We start from the raw sequence: 15,131 nt of genomic DNA on the forward strand, positions 1-15,131 counted from the left end.
GGATAGGAGTGCTGGGAATCCAAACAGCAAGCGTGTTACCAACGGACCCGCCTCTGGAATCCCTAGACCTTCCTTGCTTTTTCCTTTCTCTTAGAATTTAGGATTTACTTATACTTTTTTGTTTTGTTTTGTTTTGTTTCGAGACAAGGTTTCTCCGTGTAACAGCTCTGGCAGTCCTAGAACTAGCTCTTGTAGACCAGGCTGGCCTTGAACTCACAGAGATCCGCCTACCTCTGCCTCCTGAGTGCTGGGATTAAAGGCGTGCGCCACCACTGTCCCACTGACTATAGGGGTTTATAAAAACAAACAACTGTTAAGTAGTCTAGTTTCCCAGGGCCAAAAAGTGCCATCCAGTGACAGACAACAATTGCTTTACGACGGTTCGACTATCTGCTCATTGCATGAGAGCCTGAGTAGTGGGTTATGGGTGGCAAAGTCCGTGTGTGTGAGACAGTGACCGGGACTGGGGCCCAGTTGTCTTGGCCCAGGCAGCCTGTTTCCCTTCTTGGACCCCTTGATTTGGCCACCAGTGGTCCCGCTTGCTGTCAGAGCAGCCCTCAGCTGGCCTCACTTTTGCCAGGTTTTCAATACCTGACTTCCCTTTTCCTGACGCAGCAGACATCTTTCTTCCTGAGCCCACGGCTGTGTGAGGAGAGGAGGACGGAAGCAGGGGGATGCCTGCTTCTGCCTCCCATTTTCCACGAGGTCTAGGATGGAAATGCTTGCTTGGGAGGAAGACTGGGGCCCAGCGCATCTATGGGAGGCCTCAGGAGATGATGACGTTCTTGTGCTGGGCCCATGACCTCATTGCCTCCCTCTCTCTTCCAGCAGTAAGCATTTTCGGAGGCCTGCCAAGCTCCTAGCTGAGGCCACAGCCTGGGCCTTTCCTCTGCCTACTAATGAATCTTAGACCTGCCCCCTGCCCTGGACCGCAAGTCCTCTCCTTGTGGTTAAACCTGTGGGATCGGAGTGCTTTCATGGGGCATTTTACTTGCCATTTGACCTGCCATTGGCAGCAGGTGCTGTAGCATGGCCTCTGTGCCCCAAACATGGCTTATTGCAAATGCCCATATTGCTTATGGCTGGCCAGAGCATTTCTCCTGAAGGAGGACAGGCCACAAGACAGAAACCACTGCAAACAGAGATTGAACACTCTAGCCACATACTTGGGATATAGCTTAGCATTAGAATCCTTGTACAGCATATACAAAGGCCTGGGTTCCATCTCTATCACACATATACACATACACACACACACACTCGGGATATAGCTTAGCACTTAGAATCCTTGCGCAGTGTGCACAAAGCCCTGAGTCCCCCCCCCCCCCACACACGAGTTCTGGAAGGTAGAAGTTCAAAGCTGAGGTGTTGGGCCGCTGAGATGAGCCAGTGGATAAGGGCATTTGCTGCCAGTTTTGATGAGCTCCCATTGATCCGTACTGGAGACCTACATGGCTAATGGAGAGAGCCAATTCAATGAATCCTCAATGACTGAAGCTGCTCTCTTGGTGGCAGTTTGTTATGGCAGCCCGAGAAAGCTGACAAGGTATGCTCCCCCCCTTGGAATCCGAGTTGGATTCCAAGTGGGATCCTTTTGACCAATAGCAGATGGTGACCAGATGCTGGGCCTAGACCTGAAGAGGCCTGGCAGCTTCCAGTCTCTCTTGGAACCCATTCACTGTGCAGTGGAGGAGACCAAGTAACCTTACAGGGAGGTCCCCCCTCCTGACCTCAGGAAGAATCATGGCCCTGACTGAGCTGTCAGGAAGCAGCCTGCACCAGCTTGCTAAATCTTGAGGAAATAAGGTCTTCCAGTTCCGGTCAAGATGCTCCGGCAGATGGGTGTTGAGCCTGAGAGGCTGTGAGCGAATGTTTGTATTCGGCTGCAGGTACTGGGCACTTCACTGGAACACATCTGGATGAGGACCATAGCCTATTTATCCACCTATTTGAGACAAAGTCACACTTTGTAAACTGTGCTGGCCTGCAACTTACCTTGTAGTTACAGCTGGCCTCAAAGTTGTGATCCACCTGCCTCAGCCTCTTTAACACTGACTTTAGAAATGTGATGTTCCACGTTCAGCACAATACTCTAATCTTTGCCTTTAAAATTTACCCCTAGGGACCATTCCTCAAGACACTCCCTGCTCTGGTTGGAATATTTGTCTCCTCCAAAGCACCTGTGGAAATCTACATTGCCAAGGTGTCGGGAGGCAAGGCTTAATGGGAAGTATTTAAGTCATGAGCAGCTGAGGGAGGTTAAGGGAAAGGCTTGCTAGATAGAGTGGGCCTTTTCCTCTCTTCTGCCTTGTGAGTACAAAAATCTCTTTCTTTCACCCTTCTTCCTTTTGCCATGTGAGGATGGGATGAGGAGGGCCTTCTTCAGGTTCTGCTCTTTATAAATTCCCCAGTTTGCTGGGTGGTGGTGGCGCACACCTTTAATCCCAACACTCGGGAGACAGAGGCAGGTGGATCTCTGTGAGTTTGAGGCCAGCCTGGTCTACAGAGTGAGTTCCAGGACAGCCAGGACTGTTTCACACAGAAACCCTCTCTTGAGAAACCAAACCAACCAAACAAACAAACTAGTAAAATGAACCCGCCAGTTTGTGGCATTGTGTTATTATAGCAGCCGAAATCAGACCAAAGGAGACCCCATGGTCCTTCTTGTAAACTGAGTTCCACTTCAGACTCAGCCTGGCTCTAACCTCACTTCTCCAGGTCTCACCCGTCTGAATATGCCTGCTGTCCTCAATCCCCCCCACACTGGCACCCACTTGCCGTAACTGGGTGTGTTACGGCAGTTATTGGGATCTGGTACCGATGTGAGCACTGCCTTTAGCCTTCCAGGCTACACTCGGAGAGCAGGCCCCCATGTTGTTCCTAGTGGGAGTTGTCCTCTGCCCACTCCTGGTTTTGACCCCCACGTCGGTAAGCACCAGGTATGCCTTTCATCCTCAGAGTCCAGCGTGCTAGGGATCCAGCGTGCTAGGGATCCAGAGTGCTAGGGATCCACGTGGAGCCTTGTCTGACGCCACATTTAACCTTGTCACTGATTTCAAAAACCCCGAGAGTGGTGTTTCTTGGATGGCATCCATAAGGAAAACATGCCTTTGTAGAAGATATGATATGGCTGAACCCCTGACTCCTGTCAACCTGCTGAAAACTAATTCATGACTGGCCACATACCAGATCTCTCATACCAAGGAGAGATCTAGTGGGGCTTCTGGGAAATACTGGAAACCTTCCTTGCTCAGAGTCTAACCCGCCTTTTTCTTCCTCTAGATTCAGGTCTGCCTACATGTGGCTTTGGATGGCCATGAGCCCTTCAGGACCTCCAACACAATGCTGATGACACCGGAGATATCCAGTTCCTTGTAGCTGTAAGTGAACTTCAGAATGTACCCAACATGCCCTTTTTGTACCATTGGCTTCCTTAGAACTTAAGGTGGTTCTTTTGCAGCTGTGGATCAGAACTCATCAATGGGCCATAAAATCAGTTAAGCCGCTTCCCATAGCCACCAATGAAAACTTTCTGCCAGGACAAGGAGAGCAACAGCGAGGACAGCAGAGTACATCCCGGGCAGTAGTGTCGCACGGAATTTTCATTTGGTGACGTGGATGTATGTGTCAAAGAGCCAAAGTGGAAATGTACTTTATACCCTGGCTCAAGCCAAGGGGCTCTAATACCACAGACTTATGCCAGTTTGAGTTGAAGTATTTACATTTTATTTTATTTTTGGCTTTTTTTTTTTTTTAAATCTGAGACAATGTTTCTCTGTGTAACCCCAACTGTCCTGAAACTCTCTTTGTAGACCAAGCTGGCCTCAAACCCATAGAGTTCTTGTCTCTTGTCTGCCTCCAGAGAGCTGGGAATAAAGGTGTGTACCACTATGGCCTGGGGTACTTTTTTTTTTTTTAATGCTTTTTTTGGAGACAGGGTCTCACTCCATAGCTCTGGTTGTCCTGGACCTCACTCTGTAGACCAGGCTGGTCTCAAACTCAGAGATCTGCCTGCCTCTGCCTCCTGAGTGCTGGGATTAAAAGTGTGTGTGACCATTGCCTGGTTTATTCTTGACCTTTTGAGACAAGGTCTCATGAAATCCAGACTGGTTTTGAACTCAGTACACAATCAAGGATGACCTTGAGCCCTGATCCTCCCATCTTCACCTCTCAAGGGTCGGATTCCAAGTACCTGCTGCAAGCCTGGCTTGAGTTGAGTGTGCACGTCATGTAAGTGAGCACATGCTATAGTAGTATTTCATGTGTATTTTAATAAATGAAGCTTACCTGAGGACTAGAAAAGTAAAAGAGCCACACTGGAAGCCTTACAGACCAGGCAGCAATGACACATACCTTTAATCCCAATAGCCACCCTAGTTTGCCATAAAAACCAGGTGGTAGTGGTGCACACCCTTAATCCCTGAACTAGAGAGGATTATAAAATGGGAGGAGCGAGCTCTCACACACAGTCTCATTTTGAAATTCCTGGAGGCAGGATTGTCATTTCAGACTGAGGTAGAGGTAAGAGCCAGTGGCTGCCTGTTTTGCTTTTCTGGTCTTTAGGTTGAACCCCAATTTCTGTCTCTGAGTTTTTATTAATTGTGCTTCAACATGCTACAGTGAGTGTATGGAGGTACGTATGTGTGTGTGAGTGTGTATGTGTGCACACATGCCACAAAAAGTGTATGGAGGTGTGTGTGTCTGTGTATGTGTGTGTATATGAGCATATGTCACAATGAGTGTTTGGAGGCAGGTGTATGTATGCATGCTGTACGCCACAGTGAGTGTGTGTGTGTATGTGTGTATGCTGTGTGTACACATGCCACTGGGAGTATGTGAAAGTGTGTGTGTGTGTGTATAGTGTATGTGTGTGAGCATGTATTATGAACACACACCACAGGGAGTGTGTGGAAGTCAGAGGACAACTTTGGATAGCTGATTCTCTCCTATGATGTGAGTCTTGAGGGTGGAACGCAGGAATTGCAGTTTGGCAGAAAATACCTTTACCTGTTGAGTAATCTGGCTAGCCCAAGTGATGGCCGCTTTGAGAGGATGTCTTCCCGTAGTCCTGGCTGGCCTGCAACTCACTGTGTAGCCCAGGATGACCTTGGGCTTTCAGCAATTCTCCTGCCTCCAAGCCCCAACTGCTGGGATTACAGCTGTGTTCTGTTATGTCCCTTTTCTCTCAGCCCCTTCTCCTCCTGCTTTTGCTCTTTTTAATACTGGGAAATCAAACACGTGCTAGCGTCGCAATAGGCACTGAGCTGTGTTTCAGCCCTGGGTTTTTTGTTTGTTTGTTTTGAACTGGATCTGGTTGTGTAGCCCAGGCTGGCCTAGAGTGCCCATTCTTGCTCTGCCTCCTGTGCTGGTATCTGTCTCTCCGCCTCTCTGGCCTTGGCTTTTCCTGCTTCGTTGCCCTTGAACCTCTCTGCAGGTTCCCTTCTTACCTTGCCCTCCACATCCTTGCCTCCCTAGCCACTCTGCCCGCATCTGACCACCATCTCCCTTCCAGTAGCCAGTTTCAGTCCAGGCTTTGCTCTTGCCAGTCTGGGTGGACAACTTGGAGGTGGGCTTCAGGAAGCCAACTTGGTGCATGCTTACTTCATCTTCCAAGTGTAGGGAGGAGGGTGTATGATGCTGCAGAAGCATTTAGCTTAGGGAGGTCTTGCAGTGACGCCAGGGATCCCAGGGATGGAGAGGAACCGACACTGGCATCTCTCAGCAGCTATTCAGTATGGTGTGCCGATGACTTCGGCAGCATTGACTCGTGGCTCATTCAGAGCTGCCTTACAAAAGCCACATAGCACTGGAACCAAGGGGCTCTATGACCATAGCTTTCCAGCCCAAGCCTAGAAAGGAGGGGTTCTTTTCACCAGCTCATACAGCCTGGAGTATGAACCGGGATGGTGGAGAAAGCTCAGCTTTGAAGTCAGACTCAGAGGTTTGCACCTGTAATCCCAGCATTTAGAGGTAGAGGCAGAAGGATCCTGAGTTTGTCCAGCCTAGGCTACATAATAAAACAAAAGTGAGGAACTGGACAGATTGCTCAGTGGTTAAGGGTACCGACTGCTCTTCCAGAGGACCTGGGTTCAATTCTTAGCAGCCGCATGGTGGCTCATAGCTGTCTGTACTTCCAGTCCTAGGGCACCCAACACCCTCACACAGACAGGTAAACCAGCAATGTACATAAAATAAAAATAAACAAAACCAAAAAACCAAAATTAAGTGGGAGATCTCTTAGGGGGTGAAGTGTTTGCTGTGGATTCAGATCCCTGGAACCCATTCAAAAGTTAAACATGGCAGGGCATGATAGGGTCCTAGTCTGTAATCTCAGCCCAGCCCTACCCAGCACAGCCCTACAGTGAAAGGGGAGAAAAAGGCAGAAAAGTCTCCAACATCTTCAGGGCCAGCTAGCTTCCACAGCAGTGAGCAGCAGAGACCTGTCTCAAATAAGGCAAAAGACAACGACTGGTACCTGAGGCTATTCTCTGACTCCCATAAGTGTACTGTGACACCCACCTTCCCCCCGTCACACACACAGGAGCGTGTGCATGCACACATGGATGCACCCCCAGGAAACACTGGATATAATGATGCAAATCTATAATCCACAGCTCTCAGAGTGGTAGAGACAGGGACATTGGCTGCAAGTTTAAAGCTAGCCTGGTCTACACAGCAAGTTCAAGGTCACTCAGACTACAGAGCAAGATCTCTCTCAAAGCTAAAAGAAGTCAGCAAGATGGCTCACCATGTGAAGGGACTTGCTGCCAAATCTGATGACCTGAGTTTGATTCCTGGGACCCACATGGTGAAAGGAGAGGATGTAGTCCAGGAAGTTGTCTTTTGACCTACACACACACACACACACACACACACACACACACACACACACACAGCATGCGTACCACATTAAAACCTAAAAATGTGACTCATTCTCCCTCTCCTATCTTCTGGAGACTTTCCCTGTATAATAGTCCAAATCCTCTCGAAACAGGGAGCCTACCATGGTGGTCCAGTGCCTCCTTTAAGCCTGGCTTGGTCTGCCCCTCCTCAGGCTAGCTGGGTATTGCTCCAGGCAATGTGATTAAAGTTGGTCCCTCCAGAGAGGGGCTGTGTTAGAGAATCGAAGACATGGAAGATACTCATATTTGCTGCTCATTTCCAAGGCTCAGTTGCTGGGATGGAAATATTAGACCACACAGCAAACCCTGAAGGGTTGTCGGTTCAGAGTCTGAGCAGTGAAGATGAGAATCAAGACCAAGCTCCCATTTCTGAAAATGTTAGAAATTCGGGGGAACCATCAGATACCTGGAATCCGTACAGGGCTGATTTCGAAAGGAAAAAAAAAAACCCAACAACAAAAACCAAGCCTCTGTCTGTGAGAGTGGGAGGCTCTTGGTCCCACTTTTAATTGCACCTGGAAAGGGGCTTAATATCTCCGCCAATTTCTCCATCATCTTTTGCAAATCTTGAGCTGCTCAGGTCCCCAGGGGCTTTGTGTAATAAAACGGGATGGTTAAAGGGCATGTTTCTGCATTAACGAATCTTTCTGCACTGGCTGGGCCCAGCATTATGTAAATGTTTACTATAATTAAGAGATGAAGGTGTCGAGGCACACTATTTTGGTGACTGGTCTGGAGTTCCTGCCATGCACAGTCACTAGAGAAGGAAGAACAGGAAGAAGCGGAGAGAAGAAAAGGTGGAAATAGATGCTCCTCCCCAGGAGCCTGGTTTCTGCACGCCCTTTAGCTGGTGATCTAAGAGAGAGGGGACAGGTTGGGGGAGGGGAGCTTTGTCTGGGCTCACCAATGCAGGGACCCTCCAGGCTGTGTTTGTTGCTCACTTTTGTTTGTTTTGTTTTTGAAGATGTGATGCTGGAGAATTTGAACATTTGGAGAAAGTCCCAATGGTTTCTCGAAGCCGTGAGTGAAGGTGAGCTCCCAGCACTGGGGAGTGGAAGCAGAGGCTCTGTCCTTGGAGACTAGACAAGTATTGATATGTACTTTCCAAGAATATCTATCTTTCATTTGCCTGTGTTTGAGGTACGAAATTTGATATTTAAATTTTTTTGTATGAGTGTGTGTGTGTGCAGTGCACATGGAGATCATAGATTGATGTTGGATGTCTTCTTTAGCCTCTCTCTACCTTTTGTTTTGAGACGGAGCCTCTCACTTCATCCGATCTTCATTGATCTGGCTAGACTGGTCTGCCTCTGCTTCCTCAATGCTAGAACTATAGGAACTCACTACAGTGTCCAATTTTTTACACGAGCTTTGGAAATCTGAACTTACGTCCCTATACTTGCTTGGCAAGCACTTTACTTACTTAGCCGTCTCCAGCCCCTAGATCCATTTCGACACTCACATCCATCTGTGACGCCATCACTATAATCTAGGCAGCAATCACGTTGTGGCTCCAAATGTTTCCTCTGTTGTTAAAACAGATTTATTTTATGACTTATTTATGTGTCTGTCTCTGTGTGTATATGAGCCTATCTGTAGTGCCTGAGCAAACCAGAAGAAGGTGTTGGATCCCAGGGAGCTGGAGTCACAGGTGCTTAAAAACTGTTCAGTGTGGGAGCTGGGAACCCAACTGTTTGGCCTGTTGCTCAGGCTTATTACCAATTAGCTCTTACAACTTAAATTGACCTACAGTTCTTATCTATGTTTAGCCACGTGGCTTGGTACCTTTTCTCAGTAAGGCATTCTCATCTTGTTTCCTCTGTGCCAGGCTGGTGACTGCATCTCTGCCTTTCCTCTTCCCAGAATTCTCCTAGTCTGGTTGCCCTGCCTATACTCCCTGCCTGGCTATTGGTCAGTCAGTGTTTTATTAAACCAATGTGAGTGACAAATCTTTACAGTGTGGGAACATTATCCCACAGCACACAACAGTTATACAACAGGCACCTAGATCTCCCCCTCCTCACTATTAGCAATTTTTACTCTCTGGCCTCTATACCTTGTCCATCAACCAACGGCAAATAGCACATCCTCAACCTGGAGCCTGTTAAAATGGGATCTGTCCCCCTGCCGAGAGAAGGCCCTGATGATTGACAAATGGTTAATGCCAGAGGGAAAGAGGATAGAAGAACTTGGCCTGAGCTCTCATTTGGGAGACACTGAGAAGTAGCAGTCTGGCCCAGGGTTAAAACCAATGGCCAAAGGTATTTGTTCCACAGGACCTGACTAGGGCTTGCAGAATGCATACACCTCCGAGGGGTTTGACTGTATACACATCCTTGCTAACTGGGCTTATCCTTAAAGGATCTGGGAGGCAGTTGCAGATAAAAACAGTATGGTCAGAACAGCTGGTGCAGCAAGAGCTGGTGGCCCCTGGGACAAATGCCACAGAGCCATTTGTAAAGCGCTACTTTGCCATCCCCTGTGGACTTACTGGTCCTCCAAAGGGGAGAGGAGGAAGGGAGACAATAATGGGTGTAGGATTGCTTTGCTCACCTCTCAGGCTGACAGTCCCATGGAGTCAGGGGTTAACAGCCCTAAAGACAGCCACATGTCGCCAGAGGATTCCACAAGACTTTAAGACACACAGAAGTCACCCTCCCAGCTTGCTCATCCCTTCCACTAGATACGACATAAAAGAGACCGGTCCCCATGTCATATTCACATTTCCTTCTCTTCGTGACAGAGTTCCTAGCCCAGGCAGGCCTGAACTTGCTACCTAGCCGAGGATGACTTTAAAGCCCCGAGTCTCCTGAGTGCTGAGATGACAGGCTGCCTGGCTTTCTGCAGAGCTGGGAATGGAAGCCAGGCAAGTACGTTACCAACTGAGATGTGGCCCCCCCCCCCCCCCCCCGGCCCCCCACCTCCCATTGTTCACATTTCTCAAATTCCACAAGCAATATTTGAGAGCGCTAGGGTTTGGTCATCAAGAATAAGGAAGGGCTAGCCGGTGCAGGCCTGTTTCTCGGATCCGTAGGACACAGGCTTTCTTTGAGCAAACTAATCAGGGATGGCAAGATGGCTCAGCAGATGAAGTGCACATGTGGGGGTCTGAATTTGGGTACCTGGTACTCATATAATGTTGGATATGGTAAAGGTTTGGAACGAGAGAGCTGATTCTGTACAGTTGTTTTCTCTATATCTGTGCTGCAGCATGCACATGCCTGTACACACACACGCACACACGCACACACACACGCACTTGCTACAGAGTTCGGCCCCCAGCAACTATATCAGGTGGCTCACGACCTTTCATAATTTCTGCTCTAAAGGCTTGAAGCCCCTGGCCTCCTCGGACACCCACGCTCATGCACACACGCCGAGTGCACACCCACACAAAATTTAAAATCAGAAGCTGGGATCTGGTGGAATGAGTTTGCAATCCCACTACGCCAATCGCCTATATACCCTGATGAGTCTAGCTTGTGACAAGTCGGCAGAAAATGAGCTAGCACAATGACCCCTGCCAACTTGACACAATCACATCACTATTAAGTCATAACCTTTCTTTTCTTATTCATCCCCAAGATCTCACATTACTAGGAATACCACTATATAAGATATTCCAAATTTTAAGAGTCCCACAGTCTTTAAAAATTCAAAGACTTAAAAAATCTAATCTCTTTAAAATATTTAGTATCTTAAAATCCAAAGTCTTTGTAAAATTTCAAAATCTCTTTAAAGTTTGAAGTATCTCAACTGTGGGCTCCTGTAAAATTAAAAAAAAAAGTTAAATACTTTTTTTTTTTTTTTTACTTCAAGGACCAGGGCACAGTCACAGTTTGAACAAGGCAAAACCAAACTCTAACACTGTGGCTAACTCAGTGTCCAATTATCTGGGATCCACGCAGGATCTTTCGGGCTCCTTCAAAGCCTTTGGTTACTTCTCTGGCTCTGCCCTCGGTGGCACATCCAGCTCCACCCTTAGTAGCACACACAGCTTGTCCTCTAGGCTCTAGCTGACTCTACTCTATTGCCGCTGCTGTTCTCGGTGGCCATCCCACGGTGCTGGCATCTCCGAAATGTTCAGGTCTCTTGCTGAACCCGGGCTGCACCTCCAGCTGTCACTCAGGGATGAGCATGCACTGTTCCCTTGAGTGGGATGAGGAAAAAGCCTAAACCGTGATAGCATCTCCCCCAAAGAGCATCTCCTGGGTGCCTCCTGGTATTGGTAGTATCTAAATGACATAGCTCTAATTGGTCCAGAAGTTCCAGGGTGTATTAGTTCCTTTTCTAGGTGTCATGAAGGAAGAGTTCATTTCAGCTCGCAGTTTGAGGGCACAGTATGTCATAGGGGAGTCATGGAGGTAGGAGCTGGACGCAGCTGGTCACATTGGGAGAGAAAGAGAGAGAGCGGGGGCGGGGCAGGGAAGGGGAAGATACGCTGGTGTTTGACTCCATATCCACCCCCCCTCCTTTTTTTTTTCTTTTTCCTTTTGAGATAGTGTCTTACTATGTATGTAGCCCTGACTGTTCTGAAACTCTGTGTAGACTATTCTAGAAAACCCCTCAGGTACATGTCCAGGGGTTTGTCTTTCAAGGTGATGCTAGACCCTATTAGGTTGACAACCAATATAAACCATCACTCAGGTCACCCTTCCTCAGTATCTGGGTCTAAACTAGGTACCTGAAAGAGGCCTCTTGTTGCTGTCTGGAAATGGGCCAGAGGGCCTGTCTGGGAGGTCCCTGACCAGGCTAGCTGCTCATACCCTAGGGGACTAGGTTAGAAAGGTGGTTGGTGAGGTTGGTTCCTTTAGGGAGGGAACCAAATGAGAGCTCCTCCAGTACAGCTTCACCGTGAGTGTCAGGGCTGGGCATCCTTGGCCCTCTATGGGTGGTTTGTTACGGACATTTTTGTGTGTCATGGTTCATTGTGCAATTGAGTAGAATATTTTCATTTGGTTCAAGAGGCGGAGTTGGCATTCAGCTGGTGGACTCAGGATGAGAATGAGGGAAAAAGTGTGTGTGTGTGTGTGGGGGGGGGTTTGCCCGCCCCTTCTGACGTTTGGAGCCAGGAGTCAAACGGTGGCAGGTGTATCGTGGTTCTGGTGACTGTCTGAGCTTCTTATGTTGTCCCTGAGTTTTATAATACAATAAACGGTAAAGGAAATCACTTCACTGGTTTGTGAAGCTGGGTATCCTAACACTGCTCTTCTGGTCATTATGCGGAGAGCCGGATCCACACGAATGGAAGGCGAGTGTGACAAGCAGTCCCTCTGTGTCCCCGGCGCCAGTGTGCAGGCAATGCAGACGCAGAAGCCAGAGGCTTATGACTAGCCCAAGGCCAGTTGGATTTACCTAGTGAGACCCTGCCTCAAACACCACCCACCACAGCAACAAACTGCTGAAAAGGGTTGGAGATACAGCTCAGCGGTACTGTGTGTGTTTACCATGCTTGAGGCCCGAGAGTTAATCTCTGGTATTGAGTGTTATTTCTCAGTGGAATCTATTCAAATGCTGATGTTTATCCACGTAAGGTGGTGCAACTCTAATCCCAGCTACTTGGGAAGATGAGGTGGGACGATAGGAAGTTCAAGGCCTATCTGGGCTATGTGGTGAGTTGGAGGGTTCAGTTTTTGACAATTTAGCAAAACCCTGTCTCAATCTAAACTAAAACCACCACCACCACCACCATCATCACCCTCCTCATCCCAGCGTGGTGAGTCATGCTCCCAGCACTTGGGAGGCTGAGGTGGGAGAATCACAAGTTCTTCAGAATCTTCAGTTACATCAGTTAAGGCTGGTCTCAAAACAACAAACAAACAAGAAAACCATAGAGGGAAAGGACTCCTTGAAATGAAAACATCTATTTCCGGTCCCCTGAAGGGCCTTTCCAGTCCAACGAGGGACCCAGACCGTGCCTTGCACTGGTGGCAAGGTGAGGCCTCTTAGGTGTGGTTCAGTCTCGGGAGGCGAGCTGGGATCACAGGCAGTGTGGGTGCAGGTGAATCACCTGGTTTCCTGGATCCCGGAAAATTGTGCCCCGGGCATTTTTGCTAGGCTGTTCTTTGAAGTCTTAAAGATGAAAGCTTTGCCAAGCAGAGCCACTCCCCACTGCAGTAGACGTGTGGTACTCCAAGCAGGGAGAGGAGGAGGCTGCTTCTTGGAGTGAAGTGGGGAGCTGAAGGGTGAGCTGCAGTGGACCGGGGCGCCCTTTCAGCACACCTTATGGAGAAAAGCTCCTGATCCTGCCTCCGGATAGAGACTTGTTGGGGGGGGGGGGAATCCCCTTCTGTGCCAGCCTGCTGTACCTGAAACATTTGGGGTACATTGCCCTTACCCACTGCTGCTTGGCAACGGGTTCTTGTGCTTTTGGAGGCCACAATGCTGGGCATAGAGCTGTATGGTGAAGAAGGGTCTCTCCCCCAAAGCTAATAGTGCCGCAGGTGGAGAAAGAAGTTAGCTCTGATAGGAATCAGTCAACCGCTTTAGCGATAGTTAATCCTGTCCTTTTGGGATCCTGACTTTATCTCGGGGTACCAATCAGTTCCCGGGGGTTTCCTTGGTTGTGTCCAGACTGTGTGGCCCCTGCTGAACTATGGCTGGGCTATTAAGCACACAGAAAACAGAGTAACCAAACCCTTTATATTAAAGGTTGCACAGATTACGTGCCCCACTTTTAAAATGTTCTGGACCCTTGAGCAACGCTTATTAGAGAGCTATAAAGAATAGGCTTAATTTCAAATGCAGTCGGGAAATTCTCCACTTATTCAATTTGAATTTGCTTTTTTGAGAATTCGCTTCACACCTAATATTTCAGGGATGTCTAACTGCTTGGCTGATCTTTTCAGGGAGCTGCGGGGCTGCCAGGCCGGGAGAGTATGGTTGGTGTGACCCGGAAGGCCTGATGGCATGCGGAAAGGGGAACCGCTGTTTTCTGGCATTAAATATTAACACTGGGTAGTAACGATGAAGGCTGCCAGTTCCTTTCACTGTGTTTGGGAGTACACCTTTCCTTGACCCACAAGACTGCCAGATTTAGGGATTTTTTTTCCTGCCCAAGCTATGTGGCCACAGCCCCTGTGATCTCGGGTCAGGAAAGGTAAGGAAAAACAAGGCCATGTTGTCACCCGAAGAGGCAGGACTGGCAGCTGGTTCCTGGGCACACCAGTCTTAGCTCACTGGCCTCCCTGCAGACAAGAAAGCATATGGGGTGGAGGGAAAAGAAAGAGGTGGGTGCATTGGTGGAATGGACCCTGGACCAGGGCTGAGGAGGAGGTTTCAGGGTCCCGGAGGCCTCTGAGGAGAGCAGGTAGGCTAAAGACAAGGAGGAAGGAGCTAGCACACAGCCTTCTCAGGCCCTCCTCTAGGCTTTGGTGGAGCAGTGTCAGAAAGAGTAAGAGGCCACATGTAATCTGTCCACGCGGGCCTGATCCTCATTTTTTTGTGACCATCCTTTTCTTCCCAGCATGCCCCCCCACACCAGTGCCTCTGCAGGGTCAGCTCCGGTGACCTGTGAGTAAGGGAGGCCAAGGCCGCCCTCAACTCACACTTGAGGGAACTGGGCTGACCGAAGCCTGAGCTTGGAGCCAGTAAAGGAAATATTCAGCTCTTATAGAATGAAATTTAGAAGGGATTGATGGGAGACCGCTTGCTCAGGTTAGGGATGGAATTGTCTTCACTTGGCATTTCCCCCTTTCTCGCCCCTCTGTCCATCAAGGAAGACAGACAAAGACTGTAACTGGAGACTGTGCTTATGTTTCCCGGGTGTCCAGACCTGAATAATTGCACAGAAACTATATTAATTACAACACTATTTGGCCAATGGCTCAACCATATTCGTTCTTCCCTTCTTTTTAAAAAAAATAAAGATTTATTTTTAGCTATGCACGTGTATGTTTGTGTGAGAGTATGTGCGTTCGATTGTTAATGCCTGCAGACATCAGAGGCATTGGATCCCCTGGAGCTGGAGTTACAGGCCCTGTGAGCTGCCTGACATGGATGCTGGGAACTGAACTAGAATCCTCTGTAAGAGCAGCACACACTCTTAACGGCTGAGCCATCTCTTCAGCCCTCTGCCTCCCTTCCTTCTTTCTATCCTGCCTTCCTTCTTTCCTTCCTTCCTTCTTTCTATCCTTCCTTCCTTCTTTCCTTCCTTCTTTCCTTCCTTCCTCCCTTCCTCCCTCCCTCCCTCCCTTCTCTTCCCTTCTCCTCCCTCCCTCCCTCCTTCCC

The 15,131-nt window shown here is 48.7% G+C and overlaps 1 long non-coding RNA gene across 4 annotated transcripts in view; it reads left to right on the forward strand.

Annotated features, from left to right (window-relative positions):
* The window catches only part of LOC126512921 (uncharacterized), a 41,516-nt gene that overhangs the window by 18,894 nt on the left and 7,491 nt on the right, over nt 1-15,131 (forward strand). For 3 of the 4 annotated variants that reach the window (XR_007595193.1, XR_007595192.1, XR_007595190.1), the window contains exons 2-3: nt 3,283-3,380; nt 3,461-3,861. This is a non-coding gene — a long non-coding RNA (uncharacterized lncRNA). Of the gene's footprint in view, nt 1-3,282; nt 3,381-3,460; nt 3,862-7,866; nt 7,933-9,645; nt 9,773-15,131 lie in introns of those variants that run through there. The other variant, XR_007595191.1, reaches the window with a different exon arrangement.

The sequence above is a fragment of the Alexandromys fortis genome, unplaced genomic scaffold (genome assembly GCF_014885135.2).
Source record: "Alexandromys fortis isolate MF-2015 unplaced genomic scaffold, M_Fortis_MF-2015_v1.1 scaffold_83, whole genome shotgun sequence".
NCBI lineage: Eukaryota > Metazoa > Chordata > Mammalia > Rodentia > Cricetidae > Alexandromys > Alexandromys fortis.